Source organism: Heterodontus francisci, chromosome 15 (genome assembly GCF_036365525.1).
Source record: "Heterodontus francisci isolate sHetFra1 chromosome 15, sHetFra1.hap1, whole genome shotgun sequence".
In the NCBI taxonomy this organism is placed as follows: Eukaryota; Metazoa; Chordata; class Chondrichthyes; order Heterodontiformes; family Heterodontidae; genus Heterodontus; species Heterodontus francisci.
The window spans coordinates 71,098,533-71,115,013 of record NC_090385.1 but is presented as its reverse complement, the minus strand read 5'-3'; the positions used below and the strand labels follow the sequence as shown (position 1 = coordinate 71,115,013).

Below are 16,481 nucleotides of genomic sequence, written 5' to 3'. Positions count from 1 at the left end.
TTCCCTTAGCAGAGGAGTCAACAACTTGGGGGCATAGATTTAACGTAAGGGGCAGGAGGTTTAGAGGGGATTTGAGGAAAAAAAATTTCACTCAGAGGGTTGTTGTAATCTGGAACGCACTTCCTGAAGAGGTGGTAGAGGCAGGAACCCTCACAACATTTAAGAAATATTTAGATGAGCACTTGAAATGCCATAGCATGCAAGGCTACGGGCCAAGTGCTGGAAAATGGATTTAGAATAGTTAGGTGCTTGATGGCTGGCACAGACATGATGGACCGAAAAGCCTTTTTCTGTGCTGTGTAACTCTATGACTCTATAAGCTGGCTGCTTTACCAGCCAGTGTTCCTTGGGCCTGTTGTCTCACTTGTGATGGAATCCACAGTTGCAAAACTTGTTTATTTTTAGACCCTAACTGAGAGTGAAACTAGAATTGAAACAGAAATTAGAACTGAAACAGAAAGAAAAAAAAAAACTGATACAGTAGCCAGGGAAATTGTCACTGGTTAGAACCAAATAAAAGGAGACATATTCTTCCCCAGATCAGGCAGACCAGACAGACAAGGCAGACCAGACAGACAAGGCAGACCAGGCAGGAGTGGAGTACTGACAAGCAGAAGAAAGTGAAGCCTGAATCCAGGAGCTGTTTCTGTTACTTAAAATGGCCAACTCACCAGACCCGTCCATACAGTGCACAGGTTGTCACTGAAGGACTTGGATAAAGAGAAGACTGGTAAATTCATACCATCAAGACTGTCATGAGCGGAGCTGAGGAGGTTCTGGAGAAATGCACCTTGTGTTGAAGACAGCACCCATGAAATTTGGATTGAGAGGGAACTTCTCTCTGAGGAACAGTGGCTAAATCCTTGAAGAAAGGAGCTGAAACTCTACTTGAGGAACTTCAGAGTTGTGAAGAACTGTGTGACTCCAATTGTTGCCATATATGCTGGGTGGATTGCCCAGTGAAACCATAAGACCCATCTCTGTATTTGATAGTTCAGTTGTAATTTGTAATATATATATATTGACCGTGATCTGTCGGTTGCTTCATGTTTAATTTATATTTGTTTTGGTTTGAGTGTTAAATAAAATTTATGGAAGTGAAATTTTGTCCATTTGGTTTGTTTTCCTAAATTATGGTCAATCGATGGATTTGACTCTTTTCGTTTGTTGGTGGTCTCCATGGGGATCATAATACAGTCCTAACTTGTATAATGGGCTATTGTAGATTTGAAGATATATGACATACTCTATTATCAGTGACAAATGCTTGACCAACCATTTGTCTTTTATGTATAGCTTAAATAATGGAAAGTTATTTGTACTCATATGATGGATGCAAGTACTACTTTGTACTATTTACAGAAAAAATATCAATAAAGATTTATTTACAAATGAAACATTAAAAAAGCAGAATGAGATATATATTTTCTTACAGAATGCTTGTGTTTATCATACTATGTAAACCTGCGTGACATTCAGTGATTTTTCACTAAATCACTGGATTTGATGGAAATGTGAAGCTCAAGCCTTTAAAAACACCACCAGAGCTTCTTAAAATATATCACAAAAGTTCCACGTCCCGACCACATACATCACTTCCTCCTTCTTTAAACCAACAAGTAGAAAAATACACTTGAACACCACAGAGATGCATACCTTTGCTCTATGCAGTGACAGAAAGGCACACAAACTACCGCCTTCTTTTCTAATGGATTCAATCACCAGTTGTCACCAGATGTGAACACACTGACAATAACTGCTCACACCAAATGGCACTCAACAGCTCCAATCCATGTCATGAAGCACATCAAATACATTTCCAAACCTATCATGACGTGCAACAGCTGTCAGGTCATACAGATCTCTATTTTCCACAGTTATAATTCATGATTGTTTTACCTCCATACCTGGTATAAACATAATCCAAAACATATAAAAGGGAGTTCTGAAGAAGGGTTACTGACCTGAAATGTTAACTCTGCTTCTCTCTCCACAGATGCTGCCAGACCTGCTGAGTATTTCCAGCATTTCTTGTTTTTATTATATATTATATAAAAGGGAGCAGTGGTTTACCGCAATAAACCTTCTCATCACTCAAAATATTGGCCTGGATTTTGCAGTCAATGGCAAAGTGACAGCACTTGCCACTGACCTTGAAAAAAGCTGCCCTAAAAAAATCTCTCAAGCTCTGTGGCATCAATTTCACCCTTCCCAATGTCAATTTCAATCTGGTACCACCACAGGGAATCTCTAGCATCCAGCAATAATGATGTCACCAAGCAGATTAAGCAGCCAATCGCATGAAAGAATTCTCACAGATAGCAAATCAGGAAGTAACAAACATGTTTTACGATTCACTTTTTATAACTTTTACAGAAATCAAAATAAAGATAGGAACATACACATGGGATCATGGTGGAAGCTGAATTCTCAAAAAACAAACTTTAAACATAGATTTTATTTTAAAAATCCATGGAATTTTTAGCACGTAATGGAGAAATTTAACATTCCATTTAGATAAAATCAATTTTGTCAGGGCCAGAGAGATTGTTTAGCAGTAATTGTAACTTATTACACCGCAATAAAGTGTAATTTTTCAAGAGTTTTTACAGTGAAATTAATTGTGTGAAATGTAGAAGCTCGCATCAGTCAGTGATTTCTAAGTGATTTCCATCTGTGAGGACTTCAGCAGCACACACTGAGGAAGAGTGGGGAATCACTGGCAGCAACTTCTGGATTTTCGCATTTAATTGCAGGTGTGCAGACACCAATTCTGTCACCAATTCTGTCAATTTTACAGAGTAATGACGGTGAACATTAACAGTTTCAATGTCATTACAACAGCAAGATCCAGGCCTATCGGCCTATCATTCACTTATGCCTCTGTTAATCATAACTGATTGGCCTCCGTGTCATTCAATGATTTACTCCCTGGTGAACTATTGTTTCTTTCTTGTATTTAATTTTGAAGAAAAACCAAGAGGCTCACCGGAAGGATCTTTGGAAGGTATGGTGAAATATACATTTTTACGTGAAACTCCCACTTGACACTGAAAAGCCGGCTGCTAATCTTTGCATCATAGCTGCCTTTTTAACTTATATGTACAAATGAAAGGTATAGAAGGGAAAATGGAGGAAGCATGCAAGTGAGTCTGATAGTTATCAAAGTAGCCTGTGTACTGCCTGTCATCACAAAGGTTAAATCTCTTTAGCATCCTGGACTGTAAACAAAACATGTTAGAAGCCTTGCTTCTTAACGGGAAATTTGTTTGTCTTCTTTATAAAGAGGTGTGCAGAAAAGCACAAGAGTGAGACAAGAATGGGTGATGAGGTATCCAGAAGTCGCTATTGCCAATCATGCTAATGGAATCAGATTGCTGTCGTATTCACTGACTCTCCACTGCCTAATCACGATTTGATTGTTCCTATTCCAGTAAAGATTTTCATCGACATCATTCCTGCTTGCAGCTTATTCACATCAAACGCTCCAAAACAGCTAAGTAATTAGTAAAAGCTTGTCTTAGCAGTCACTTTCCTCCACATTTTACCAAACTTCAGCTCTAATAGGTTTCAAACTAACTGTAAACAGTAAAATCCATTCCAAGTCAGAGTGCTCCTCTAATTTCGCGTACCAAAAAAATGTGTCTGCTGGACAGATTCTGGCCTGGATTTTAATAGGTAGGAGGGTGCGGGTTTAGAAGTTATTGTTAAACTTCTCCATTCCATGCTAAAAATTCCATGGATTTTTTAAATAAAAAGGTGCGGGTTTGGGAGTTATTGGGAAGTGAAATTGACAGCATCTTGGGAAAGTGGGTCCAAGCTGCTGACTTACAGGTTTCACTGCAGCACTAGGCTGCCCGTGTGCAACTCCCTCAGGAGAGGTGGTTGCTGATTAACATGTGTTATTTGCTTAATTAGAGTGACATTAACACAGATTTTTCACTTTAACTTGGGGTCCACAGGTTTCCTGGGTTCTTGGAACTCCACAGTTAAAGCAAGGTGAGCACAAAATGGCAATTGAGGGACCTGAAGCAAACTCAGAGAACTGCTCCAATAAATACTCTGTACTCACAGTGCTTTCTTACCTGCTTGTGGGAAAGGGTTTGCTCACAGAACATTGGCTGAGTGATTACTTAACACACTTTGGGGGGTTTCTTCAACACTTTGGAGGTTTGATCTTCATTTCGAAGGTCTGATCTATCAGACCAGGATGTGTGCCACTTATGGTGCCTTAAATTGGATCTCAGATGAGGACCAAGCTGACCAGCAACAACTCCAGCAACAGAACCAGCAACAGCAGCAGCAGCCCAGTCATGGACCTGTAGCTCCACAGGAGAGAGGGGAGCAACAGGGAGGGCAACAACAGAGAGGTGCAGCTAACAGGAGGCTATTGCTGGCACACGGGATCTACAGGCAGAGGATAAGCTTCCTTGACATGTCAGAGCATTGTGTCAGGTGCTAGCAGCTATTTTCAGCCTACTGGAACAGAGCTTATTGCCAGCTGGACTTGATGGCCATGCTTAAACAATGGTTGCCAAAGCCATCGCCTCCTTAAGTTTAATTTGCCTCTGGATCCTTCCAGGGCCTTGTTGGAGACATTTGCAAGGTCTCTCAGTCAACAGCACACAAAAGCATGAGACAGGTAATGATACTAGTCAGAATGACAAGGCACTTGGGTTTATGGCTTTTGCAGGCTTTCCACCTGATGGGTGGAGAGCATTTGTTAAGGTTTACTATAAGGAAGAGAATGACATTTTGCATAAAGATGAGGGTTAGTGTCAGTGGTGGATGGAAAAATGAGGACGAGAGGAAGTGAATATACAGAGGAAGATGATTGCACCTGCTGGGTAGGTTGGCCTGAGGAGTAAACTTGAGAAGATAGAGTGAGGAGTTTGGGGTGATATACACATGAGAATGTGAGTAAATGTGCCACTGCTCTTAACTTTCCTGTCCTGCTTAGGTCATTAAACTGCTTTCTGCACTGACTCCAGGCGAGTGGCACCACATTCCTACTGCTGGATTCTTCCACTCCCAACCACTCTTTCATGTTTTCCCCAGAAAGTTTATTCCTTCCATTGCTAGGGAAGAGTATCTCTTTCCTACTCCTCACAGCCCCAGCAGCAGATCCTGGGAAGCATCCAGGAAGCAAGGTGCAGCCTTTGTCCATTGGGACTACACTGCAAAACTTCCAGTTCTCTGACACCCAAATCCAACTTGCATGTTTGGATTGTCCCTTTAAACACTGGTGTTGAGATTGCACCATGTGGGCCATCATCACACCCACTGCAACTGATTGGATAGGAAACCCAGAAATAAAGTGCTATTGAAGTGATTCCATTTAAAAGCCACTGACAGATGCTCTTAACATATTTTTGGGTTTCTTTTGCATTATCAGGCTGGAATTTACATCGGGTGGACGGGAGCTGGTCACTGAAGTAAAAGTCAATGGTGAACCCGCTTCTGCCCGGCCCGGGGATCCATCACGCATTTTATGGGTCCCCGGGCTTTAATTGTTCTGAGGCAGGACTTCCACCTGCTTGAGGGAGGAAGTCCTGCCTCATTGAGCTGCTGGCCGATCATCTGACTGGCAGCTCTAAGTCCCAGCAGCGCTACCGGGAGCAGTGGCCACTGCTGGGACTGCAGCCCAGCCGAGGACATGGAGCCGGGACTGAAGATAAGTTGGGGTTTGCCTCACCATGGGAATCGGCCGTGACCCGGCGAGGTAAGGTAGTCATTTGAGCGGAAGGGAGGGCACCCTGTGTCCGATTGTCAAGGCCACCCCCCCCTCAGTGCGCTGAGAGGCCGCCAGGTGTTACTGGGCGGCCTTTCAACTCTACCGGATGCCCACTTGCCAGGGGTAAAATACCCGTGGAGGCATACAAAGGCCCTGAAGTGACCATTAACTGGCCACTTCAGGGCCTTGATTGGCATGTGGTGGGTGGCCCATTTCTCACCTCCCCGCAGCTCCATCTGGAGACAAGGCTAATGGTCAATGCTACTAAGATGTTAGTTTGGTACATTTATGTTGATAAATTACCATCAATAGAGGAAAACAAGTGGGCACAAAATTCCAAAATCCCTACTCCACTGCCATAAGTGCAATGATGTGGGAGTCCCAGATACCTACTGGAAAGGACATTGATCCTGCCACAAATCCCATGAATGGGGTCATTTTAATAATTGGAGTAGGTCATCCATGCTTGCAGGGGAGGAACAGAGTTACCCATCCGTAAGAAGTGCCAGAAAATTGAAGTGACAACTTGCTGCATTGATAGGAGGAGAGAGGGGGAGGAGGATGCAATTTCCTTTAATGAGCCAAAGAGATAAGTGAAAAATTTGGATTCTTGGGAATGTCAAGTATGGAAGTCATGGCAGTTCCCAACAGGCATCTCCTTTTTTGGTTCCATGGATGAAATTTCTGGGTTTGCCTAGGAATAACCACAAGACACAACCTAAAGTCTCTGCCAGATACAAGGGAGTTGGCAGAGATTTACCAAGAGATTTTCAATCGGGTGAAATCTCAGCAGACATAGGTTCTACTCAAAATTCCTGCCCTGATCATTAGGAAATCATTGGAATTGCTCTCTCCTCTATTTCAGGAATGTTGACTCTATGTCTTTAGTCAAACTGTTGAGACTGTTGTCTGATGGGCACCTTATCTGTGGTTTATTATTGATTGGAATATTGACTTCTGAAATTATGTCAAAACCCTATGATTTTTTTGGCCATCCAAGCATCCCTAAGGTGGCAATGTATTTTGCAAATTGGTTGAATAAGTTAATTAATTAACTGGAGTTAAAAAAAATTGAAAAAAAAGTGGAAATGCAAAACTGGTTCACCAGCATTTGAAAAACAAGATAGATCAACACTTAGGCAGAACACAAAACTTCTGAAAAGGTTCTTATGAAGGAGCCCACATAAAATTCTTAGTCACACTTCCCTGTCCGGGAGCTGACTGACCTGTTGAGCATTCCCAGCATTTTCTAGTATTTCAGATTTATAGTTTTCTTTTATCTGGATTAACTTTAGGTACTAGTATTTTGTCCTATTTTCAATTATTTATGTTTGTGCTATCCACTTTAAAATTATAATTCCTGCACTTGCATGTTGCTGAAGATGTTCAGCGTCAAAACAACTGCTCCTGTGGTTATAATCATCATGGTTTTAAAAAGCAAATTGCTGCTGTTATTTTGGTCACAACCTAAGCAAAAGCAAATCAGAGAAGTGGTTGTTTCTACATTTTACAGTACACTGACTATCAAGAAGCCCCTTAGCCTCCAATGTTTTATTCTGAAACAATAACAACATATATTTTCCATCTAACATCATGTTTTATTCTTGTATAGTTACATAGATTGTTAAACAGCGTGTCTATAATTATAACCTTTAAGACTTGATCAGTATTAGACTTGTTTTTGGTGATCAGCAGCTATTAAATAATCCGAGGATTTCTGACTCCTAATTAGTTAATTTTGCAGCTGCAGTTTGAATGCGACTGCTGAATACCAAAGACAGATGGGGAGGCTATGAGCCTTGGCTAATAAAAGGCAAATCCTTAAATTAACAGCTATGAACACAAATAGCAGAACAAGAGCTTTGGCTTTTAAAGACAAATACATAGGGCTAGATTTTAATATGCCGATGCGTTGAGAGCTAGGGAAGTGTGGGCTGGGGGGAGACGATGGCCGGAATTTTACGCCACCCCAGCGAGCCAGATAGTGGTGGGGAGGGGTGGCGTGAAATTGAGCGGGAGGCTCCGGGAAGCCTTCCCAGTAAGGTGCCCATCAAACAACTGTCTCAACAGTTTGACTAAAGACAGGGGGTCAATACTCCTGAAATAGAGGAGCAATATATTCCAATAGATTTCCCAATGATAAGGGCAGGAATTTTGAGTAGAATCTGTCTGCTGAGATTTCACCCGATTGAAAATCCCTTGGTAAATCTTTTGCCAACTCCCTTTCACCTTGCAGAGACGTTATGTCTTGCGGTCATTCCTAGGCAAACCCAGAAATTTCATCCATGAGACCAAAAAAGGCCACGCCTGTTGGGAACTGCCATGACTTCCATACTTGGCATTCCCAAGGATCCAAATTTTTCACTTATCTCTTTGGCTCATTAAAGAAAATTGCATCCTCCTCCCTCCTCCTATCAATGCAGCAAGTTGTCGCTTCAATTTTCTGGCACTTCTTACGGATGGGTAACTTTGTTCCTCCCCTACAAGCATGGATGACCTACTCCAATTATTAAAATGACCCCATTCGTGGGATTTGTGGCAGGATCAATGTCCTTTCCAGTAGGTATCTGGGACTCCCACATCACTCCACTTATAGCAGTGGAGTAGGGATTTTGGAAATTTGTGCCCACTTGTTTTCCTCTATTGGTGGTAATTTATCAATATAAATGTACCAAACTAACATCTTAGTAGCATTGACCATTAGCCTTGTCTCCAGATGGAATCTTTGATGTTTAAAAATTGCTTATCCTAAGTTTACTTTCTGTCACAAATTAAAAATTGTAAAAAGTGCAAAGTATCCAAAATAAGAAGTATTTTGAAAATGAATGCATTTGCTGATGGACTGATTATGGACACAATTTTTTTATCATTTCTGTACCAGACTTACCTTGTTCAATTTGGGAATCAATAGCCTTCTTGAGTGATTTTAATGTATTTTATTAGTATCCCAGAAGGTACTGATTTCATCAATAACAAGATTGAAATTAGTTTAATTAGCACCACCACCAAATACATTGCCAACAAATTAAAGTTAGTTATGTAATTCATTTTCTGCAAATTACCAAGATGACAGTGGGGTGATGCATCATATTAAGTGAAGTCACATTGAATTTAGAGATATATCCTACAAACTACATGTCAGCAAGGACTGCTGCCACTTCTCTACAATGGCACATGGCCATGATACAACAGGATTGCCAATGAATCACATTGTTGTCTCCTCAACCAATTTTAGTAGCTCATATCGCTTTAAGAGTGATGTCCCTTTAAGAGCTCAGTATGCTAATAAGCTAAGTACCAGAAATAATCACGTGCCTAGAAGCCATAGTCACTCTGCAAAACAACACCCTGGACAATGGTTCTGTATATAGTTTGCTCTATATTGTATGTACTAGTTTAGCTGTTAATAAACCATCTAGAGATCTTCAAGGAACTAGAATCCATGTACCTCATTGTGTTGCTTAAGATAACACAAAGAACCTCATGACAATATAGACACTTCAGTCTTTTACACCGATAATTAAATATCTAACCTGATTACACAAGTCGAACAGAAGGGAATAAGTAGGGCACTTGTGACAAAAAAAAGTCAGAGCTCATTACCTCTTTTATCCAGCTTGAACCAATAAATTGGAGCACTCATTCCTTCATTGTTTAACACAAACTCACAATCTCAAATTCCCAAAAATATTTCAAGCCTCTGACAACTTCAACAGGTACTCTGGCAATTTAAGACATGCAAAATATTTGAAAAATAAAAACCTTGTATGAAAGGAAATCATTTCCTGGGCCTCATGTTCCCTACTTTGTGGTGTTGTTTCTGCAGCTCTACTCTCATCACCATGTCTCTCATTTCCTGTTTTAGTCATAGAAATTAAGAGAGGAAGAGCCTGGAAAAATGAAAATAATGCTCAAATATTCTTTTTCATGATTTGAGAAATGTGGTGTCTTATACAACATCATGGAACTACGTAGAGTCTACAGCATAGAAACAGACCACTCAGCCCAACTGGTCTGTGTTCCATACAAGCCTCCTGCCACCCATCTTCATCTAACCCTTTCAGCATACCCTTCTATTCCTTTCACTTACATGCCACATTGGCCTTGCTTTCACTTATAACCACATCACTCATTCATATTCTGTAAGCTATGCTCAATGAATAAATATTGTCATGCTAGGCCCCCACCTGACAAGAATGAACATTGATATTTAACTATTAGTGGAGTGAAGAAAGGACTTGTTAAACAGATCAGTGGAGTGAAAAGGAGTGGACCTGAGGGGAGAATGCCAGAATTTTGAAAAAAGAAGGAAAAAAAGTCAACACTGACATCACAGGAAAGATGCAAGGCGATTGGTTGGGTAAGTAACAGATGTTAGTGCCTGTAAATAGCTTTAAAAAAGGGGAACTTTTTTTTTGGAAAAAAAAACCTCAAAACCTACCGCATCAGTGATCAGGCTACCAAAGAGCGTTTTTTTTTAAATTAGTGTAATTTATTAAGGACTTTAGATTGTAGTGGGGAGTGTTTGAAGTAGAACAAGGCCCTAGCGTAATTAATATGTTTTAATTAAAGGGAATAACTAAGTAATCTAAAGGTAAGTTATGGCAGGAGAGCTCGCACCCATGATATGCTCCTCCTGCGCTATGTGGGAAAGCAGGGAAGCTTCCAGTGTCGCTGACGACCATGTGTGCAGGAAGTGTATCCATCTGCAGCTACTGGCTACCCGCATTACTTAGCTGGAGCTGCAGGTGGATTCAATGTGGAGCATCCGTGATTCTGAGATCGTTGTGGATAGCACATTTAGTGAGGTGTCAAATGTTGCAAAGGCAAGAAGGGCATAGGTGACCACCAGGCAGATAGAGGAAGGCAGGTAGCACAGGAGTCCCCTGTGGCCACCCCCTCTCTAACAGCTATACAGCTTTGGATATTGTTGGGGGAGATGTCTCAGGGGAAAGCAGCAAGAGCCAAGTTCAGGCACCATGGGTGGTTCAGCTGCACAGAAGGGGAGGAAGAAGAGTGGGAGAGCTATGGTGATAGGGGATTCTATCGTAAGGGGTACAGATAGGCATTTCTATGGCTGCAAACGTGACTCCAGGATGGTATGCTGCCTCCGTGGTGCTAGGGTCAAGGATGTCACGGAGCTCCTGCAGGACATTCTGATGGGGGAGGGTGAACAGTCAGAGGGTGTGGTACACATTGGTAGCAACGAGATAGGTAGAATGAGGGATGAGGTCCTGCAACAAGAATTTAGGGAGCTAGGTAGCAGATTAAAAAGCAGGACTTCAAAGGTTGTAATCTCTGGATTACTCCCGGTGCCACGTGCTGGTGAGTATAGGAATAGCAGATGAATGCGTGGCTGAAGAGATGGTGCAGGAGGGAGGGCTTTATTTTCCTGGATCACTGGGTCTGTTTCTGGTGAAGGTGGGACCTGTACAAGTGGACAGGTTGCACCTGAACCAGAAAGGGACCAATGTCCTTGCTGGGAGGTTTGCTAGTGTTGTTGTGAGGTGGTGGGGGTTAAACGAATTAGGCAGGGGGATGGGATACAGAGTAGAGGCACAGTAGCGGTGATGCACTGTCAAATATAGAGGAGAAATTGAGTCAGTCTGGAAGGCAGAGAAAATATAGACCTGTTAAGGCACAAGTGAAAAATGCAAGGCTGAATTGCATCTATTTTAATACAAGGAGTCTTACTAGAAAGGCAGATGAATTGAGAGCATTGATTAACACATGGCAATATGATATTATTGGTATCACAGAGACATGGCTGAGGGAAGGGCAGGACAGGCAGCTCAATATTCCAGGGTATAGAATCTTCAGGCGTGACAGGGAAGGGTCTAAAAGAGGAGGTGGCATTGCACTGTTGATCAAGGAGTCAATTACTGCAGTAAGGAGGGATGATCTCTCAGAAGGTTCCTCAAATGAGGCCATATGGGTAGAACTTAAAAACAAAAAGGGGGCAATCACTTGGCTGGGAGTGTACAACAGGCCTCCAAACAGTCAGGGAGATATAGAGGAGCAGATATGTAGGCAAGTCTCAGAGGCGTGTAAAAACAACAGGGTAATAATAGTAAGGGATTTCAACTTCCCCATTATTAACTGGGATAGTCTTAGTGCAAAAGGCTTAACGGAGGCGGAATTCTTAAAGTGCATACTGGAGAGATTTTGAGCCAGCACGTAGAAAGTCCTAAAAAAGAAAGGGTGGTACTGGACCTAATCCTAGGGAATGAAGCCAAATAAGTGGTAGTAGTGTCAGTGGGGGAGCATTTTGGGGATAGTGACCATGACTCTGTAAGATTTAAGGTAGTAATGAAAAAGGACAAAGAGGGACCAGAAATAAAAGTACTGAATTGGGGGAAGGCTGATTTCAATGATAAAACAGGATCTGGCCAAAGTGGACTGCGAGCAGCTTTGTAGGAAAGTCTACATCAGATCAGTGGGAGTTATTCAAAAAGGAAATAGTGAGAGTTCAGGGCCAACATGTACCCATTAAGGTGAAGGGTAGGACCAACAAGTCCAAGAAACCCTGGATGTCAAGGGATATAGAGGATTGGAAAAGGAAAAAAAAGGAGGCTTAAGGCAGATTCAAAGCTCTGAAAACAGCGGAGGCCAGAGAGGAGTATAGAAAGTGTTGGGGGGTACTTATAAAAGTAACTAGGAGAGCAAAGAGGGGACAAGAAAAAACACTGGTGGGCAAGATAAAGGAAACTCCCAAGGCATTTTATAAGTATATTAAGGGCAAGAGGATACCCAGGGAAAGAGTAGGGCCCATTAGGGACCAAAGTGGCAATCTGTGTGCAGAGCCGGAGGACATAGGGGAGGTTTTAAATGAATACTTTTCATCTGTGTTCACTATGGAGAAGGACGATTTAGGTGTAGAGATCAGGGGGGGGATTGGGATATACTTGAACAAATTCACATTGAAAGCGAGGAAGAATTAGCTGTTTTAGCAGGCTGAAAAGTGGTTAAATCCCCAGGCCCAGATGAGATATATCCCAGGCTGCTATTGAGGCAAGGGAGGAGATAGCAGCGGCTATGACACAAATCTTCAAACCTTCTCTGGCCAAAGATGAGGTACCAGAGGACTGGAGGACAACGAATGTGGTACAATTATTCAAGAAGGGGAGCAGGGATAAACCAGGTAATTAGAGGCTAGTGAGTCCAACATCAGTGGTTGGGAAAATTATTGGAAAAAATTCTGAAGGACAGGATTAATCTCCACTTAGAGAGGCAGGGACGAATCAAGGATAGTCAGCAAGGCTTTGTCAGGGGGAGATTGTGTCTAACATAGAAACATAGAAAATAGGAGCAGGAGTAGGCCGTTCGGCTCTTTGAGCCTGCTCCGCCATTCATTATGATCATGGCTGATCATCCAACTCAGTCGCCTGTTCCTGCTTTCACCCCATAGCCTTTGATCCCTTTAGATCCAAGAGCTATATCTAACTCCTTTTTGAAAACATACAATGTTTTGGCCTCAACTGCTTTCTGTGGTAGCGAATTCCACAGGTTCACCACTCTCTGGGTGAAGAAATTTCTTCTCATCTCAGTCCTGAAAGGTTTACCCCGTATCCTTAGACAATGACCCCTGGTTCTGGACTCCCCCAACATCTGGAACATCCTTCCTGCATCTAACCTGTCAAGTCCTGTTCGAAATTTATAGGTTTCTATGAGATCCCCCCTCACTCTTCTGAATTCCAGCGAATATAATCCTAACTGACTCAATCTCTCCTCATACATCAGTCCCACCATCCCAGGAATCAGTCTGGTAAACCTTCGCTGCACTCCCTCTATAGCAAGAACATCCTTCCTCAGATAAGGAGACCAAAACTGCACACAATATTCCAGGTGTGGCCTCACCAAGGCTCTGTATAATTGCAGCAAGACATCCCTGCTCCTGTACTCGAATCCTCTCGCTATGAAGGCCAACATACCATTTGCCTTCTTTACCACCTGTTGCACCTGCATGCTTACCTTCAGCGACTGGTGTACGAGAACACCCAGGTCTCACTGCATATTCTCCTCTCTCATTTTATTGCCATTCAGATAATAATCTGTCTTCCTGTTTTTGCTACCAAAGTGGATAACCTCACATTTATCCACATTATACTGCATCTGCCATGCATTAGCCCACTCACTCAACTTGTCCAAATCACCCTCTCTGCATTCTCCTCACAACTCATTCTCCCACCCAGGTGTGTCATCTGTAAATTTGGAGATATTACATTTAGTTCCCTCACCTAAATCATTAATGTATATTGTGAATAGCTGGGGTCCTAGCACAGATCCCCACAGGACCCCACTAGTCACTGCCTGCCATTCGAAAAAAGGCCCATTTATCCCTACTCTTTGTTTCCTGTCCGCCAACCAATTTTCTACCCATCGCAATACATTACCCCCAATCCCATGCACTTTAATTTTACATGCTAATCTCTTCTGTGGGACTTTGTCGAAAGCCTTCTGAAAGTTCAAATAAACCACATCCACTGGCTCCTCCTCATCAACTCTACTAGTTACATCCTCAAAGAATTCTCGTAGATTTGTCAAGCATGATTTCCCTTTTGTAAATCCATGCTGACTCTGTCCGATTCTACCACTGTTTTCTAAGTGCTCTGCCATAAAATCTTTGATAATGGACTCCAGAATTTTCCCCACTACCGATGTCAGGCTGACTGGTCTATAATTCCCGGCTTTCTCTCTACCTCCCTTTTTAAATAGTGGGCTTACATTAGCTAAGCTCCAATCTGTAGGAACTGTTCCAGAGTCTATAGAATCTTGGAAGATGACCACCACTGCATCCACTATTTCTCGGGCCACTTCCTTAAGTACTCTAGGATGCATACCATCAGGCCCTGGGGATTTATCGGCCTTCAATCCCATCAATTTCCCCAACACCATTTCTCTACCAATACTGATTTCTTTCAAGTCCTCTTTCTCACTAAGCCGTGTGTTCCCCAACATTTCATATGATATTTGTATCCTCCTTTGTGAAGACAGAAACAAAGTATGCATTTAGTTGGTCAGCCATTTCTTTATTCCCCATAATAAATTCCCCTGTTTCTGACTGTAAGGGACCTACATTTGTTTTCACCAATCTTTTTCTCTTCACATACCTATAGAAATGTTTACAGTCAGTTTTTATGTTCCCCGCAAGCTTGCTCTCATACTCTATTTTCCCCTGCTTAATTAATCCCTTGGTCCTCCTTTGCTGAATTCTAAACTGCTTCCAATCCTCAGGTCTGTTGTTTTTTCTGGCAAATTTATATGCCCCTTCCTTGGATTTAATGCCATCTCTAATTTCCCTTGCAAACCATGGTTTGGCTACCTTTCCTGTTTTACTTTTGCACCAGACAGGGATAAACAATTGTTGCAGTTCATCCATGCGCTCTTTAAATGTTTGCCATTGCCTGTCTTCCGTCATCCCTTTAATTAACGATTCCCAATCCGTCATGGCCAAGTCGCGCCTCATACCTTCGTACTTTCCTTTACTAAGATTCAGGACCCTTGTCTCAGAATCAACTACGTCACTCTCCATCTTGATGAAGAATTCTATCATATTATGGTCACTTGTCCCCAAGGGGTCTTGCACCACTAGATTGTCAATTATTCCTCTCTCATTACACAATACCCAGTCTAGGATGGCCTGTTCTGTAGTTGGTTCCTCAACGTATTGGTCCAGAAAACCATCCCATATACACTCCAAGAATTCCTCCTCTATGGTATTGTGACTAATTTGATTTGCCCAATCTATATGCAGATGAAAGTTACCCATAATTACAGATGTTCCTTTATCGTATGGATCTCTAATTTCCTGTTTAATGCCATTCCCAACATCACCACTGCAGTCAGGGGGTCTATATACAATCCCCACTAACGTTTTTTGCCTCTTAGTGTTTCTCAGCTCTACCCATACAGATTCCACATCGTCAGAGCTAATATCTTTCCTCACTATTGCGTTAATTTCCTCTTTAACCAGCAATGCAACTCCACCACATTTTGCTTTTTGTCTGTCCTTCCTAAATACTGAATATCCCTGGATGTTCATTTCCCATCCCTGGTCACCTTGCAGCCATGTCTCCATAATCCCGACTGTATCATATCCGTTTACATCTATTTGCGCGATTAATTCATCCACTTTATTGCGAATGCTCCGCGCGTTAAGGCACAAAGCCTTAAGGCTTGTCTTTTTAACATTACTTGTCCTCTTCCCGCTATTTTTCACAGTGGCCTTGTTTGATTCTGTCCCTTGATTTCTCTGCCTATCACTTTTCTTATTCCCCTTACTGTCTTTTGTTCTTGTCTTTGATCCCCCCCCCTCCTCTGACTCCTTGCAAAGGTTCCCATCCCCCTGCCATTTTAGTTTAAACCCTCCCCAACCACTCTAGCAAATACTCCCCCTAAGACATCAGTCCCGGTCCTGCCCAGGTGTAACCCGTCCAGTTTGTACTGGTCCCACCTCCCCCAATGCCCCAGGAATCTACAACCCTTCTCCTCACACCATCTCTTCAACCACGCATTCATCCGATATATCCTGCTATTTCTACTCTGACTAGCATGTGGAACTGGTATTAATCCTGAGATCACTACCTTTGAGGTCCTATTTTTCAACTTACTTCCTAGATCCCTATATTCTGCTTTTAGGACCTTATCCTTTTTTTTTTACCTATGTCGTTTGTACCAATGTGTACCACGATCACTGGCTGTTTACCCTCCCCCTTCAGAATGTCCTGTAACTGTTCTGAGACATCCT

General features: G+C 42.2%; 1 long non-coding RNA gene across 2 annotated transcripts in view; it reads left to right on the top strand.

Annotated features, from left to right (window-relative positions):
* Positions 1-2,944: 2,944 nt before the first annotated feature.
* LOC137377927 (uncharacterized) overlaps positions 2,945-16,481 on the top strand; it is a 115,069-nt gene continuing 101,532 nt past the window's right edge. For both annotated transcript variants that reach the window (XR_010976515.1, XR_010976514.1), the window contains exon 1: positions 2,945-3,007. This is a non-coding gene — a long non-coding RNA (uncharacterized lncRNA). The remainder of the gene's footprint in view (positions 3,008-16,481) is intronic.